The 2,390-nt window shown below is 37.2% G+C and overlaps 1 non-coding gene across 1 annotated transcript; it reads left to right on the top strand.

Moving 5' to 3' along the window:
- Positions 1-1,911: 1,911 nt before the first annotated feature.
- TRNAC-ACA (transfer RNA cysteine (anticodon ACA)) lies at positions 1,912-1,983 on the top strand. Its single transcript has one exon. It is a non-coding gene; the product is annotated as a tRNA-Cys (tRNA).
- The last annotated feature ends 407 nt before the right edge of the window (positions 1,984-2,390 follow it).

Raw genomic sequence — 2,390 nt, forward strand, 5'->3', positions numbered from 1 at the left:
TGAGATTAATTTTTTTCTTCCCTTTAAAAACCCTTTCCTCCCCCAGCCCCAATGTGCTAAGAAACCATCATTTTCTAAGTTGTACTTGAGCTTTTTTCAAAAACTCTGAAGATTTATCCTTAGCTTAATTTTAGCAAGTTTAAGAAAACATTTGTTTCAATAAGCTATAATAAAAAGGTAGAATTTTAGGTGATTTTCCTATTTGGACAAAATAGTTTTTAGGTGTCACTTGTTTTCATTTTTTCTAAAATCTTAGTTCTATCAGATCAACATCATAAGTAACTTGTTTTATACTTGGGTTTTCTTTTTTTTTTTTAATCAGAAAACAGAATTCATATTATGTAAAAAAAAAATCTTGAAATTTGAAAAATAAGGTTTTGTTTTTCATTTGGTCATGGAGTGGGGACCTCAGAGAGGATGAAGAGGATAACAATTGCTGGCTGTCTTTCACAAAAGCTACCCCACTAATGCTAACATCTGGATTAGAGGCTGCGTATGCTGGGTTACTTTCCCCTGCCTCCTTCCCCTTGATCAGTTTTGTATTAGACCTTTATGTTTTCATTATAACCTGGCAGCAAGAGCTCCCTTAAATAGAAAGAGTGAATGAAGGCAATTTTTTCCATTAACAATATATTTCCCTTTGGGGTCTCTGGCGCATTATTGTTCTTCTTTTTTAGAAAGAGCAAAAACCCCAAGAAAACTGTCTTCAGTTGTGAAGCATTATTATAGATCCTATCTGAAAGCCTTGGGTTTTGTTTCCCTCTAATGAAAACATCCTAAAATACTCCCGTAAATGAATACAATTCAGAGCAAACATTCTATACATATTTGAGCAAGTGTTGTGCTAAAAACACATTTTTTTAAGGAGCATATTTTCCCAAGTAGTCAATATGGAAAATCTGGAATAACTGAAGTTTCAAAGTAAGGTAGAATATCACTTAAACACATTTTTGGAAAAAAAATGCACTGTTTTCTTGGAAACCACAAAATATAATATAAAATAGCCCAGGTGTATCTATTTTATTGCCTTTGTTTGATAGTGCTCTGTAACTCCTAAAGATATATATACACACCCACATACATACACACATGTATATAATATAAATATATGTGTATAAAATAGACCAATAGTCCTAAGACTGTATATATCATGATATATACATGATAATGTGTGGTATATTACTATTAGCATATACTAATATAATATTATTTATCATATAACATAGTATAAATAATAGTCTTAAAACATAATCTATTTTGCCACTCAGTAACTTATATTTTAATACTCTTACTCGTGTAAAAGTGAAACTTAGTATTTCAATCAATTTATTTCCTTATGGATACTGACTTCTTAATTCCAGTTACCATTGGGAAGAGATGGTGAAGCTACAGGTGAAGGAGGGAAACCGCTTTTAACGGTGCACTTGATATCTACAAGGTTATTCTCCATGGATTCTGACTCTTTGCGACCCCATGGACCCTCCAGGCTCCTCTGTCCATGGGATTTCCCAGGCAAGACTACTGAAGTGGGTTGCCATTTCCTCCTCCAGGGGATCTTCCCTACCCAGGGATCAAACCTGCATCTCCTGCATTGCAGGCAGATTCTTTACAGCTGAGTCACCAGGGAAACCCACATGGATTCTTTATTTAGCCATTTAAATAATCCTGACTGGCAGATGGAATTTTTCCCATATCAGTTGTGATGGTATTGGCTACAAGTACCCACCCCAGTATTCTTGCCTGAAAATTCCCGTAGTCAGAGGGGTCTGGCAGACTACAATCCAAAGGGTCTGAAAGAGTTGGACAGGACTGAGCACACACAGAGAAGTAATATAAACCTACCTGAAATGATGGGTAAACAATATTTAATTTTATTTGGCTCATGGAACTAAAACTAAAACAGGGAGAGCTTCCCTGGTGGCTCAGACGGTAAAGCGTCTGCCTACAATGCATGAGACCCAGGTTCAATCCCTGGGTTGGGAAGATCTCCTGGAGAAGGAAATGGCAACCCACTCCAGTATTCTTGCCTGGAAAATCCCTTGGATGGAGGAACCTGGTGGGCTACGGGAGAGTTGGACACAACTGAGAAACTTCACTTCACTTTCATGGAACTAAAAGTTGTGGGTGGGGTTCAGGGGGAACTTTATCAAGCCTCCTGCTCCTTTTCTCTATGATCCACTCAGGTCTGATCTTTATTAATTTCAGCTTTGTCTTCTGGTTGCCTTCCTTCAAAGGTCACTGGATGGCTAGGGTAACTCCTGGGGCAATATGACTCATATACAAACGAGAAGAGAGCCTGGCACCTTTCTCTTAAGCATTGGAACTGTCTTAGAAACCTACAGAAAATGTTTTATTCCATCTCACTGATGAGAAATTCGGTCACATATCCA

This window comes from Dama dama, chromosome 7, assembly GCF_033118175.1.
Source record: "Dama dama isolate Ldn47 chromosome 7, ASM3311817v1, whole genome shotgun sequence".
Taxonomy (NCBI): Eukaryota; Metazoa; Chordata; class Mammalia; order Artiodactyla; family Cervidae; genus Dama; species Dama dama.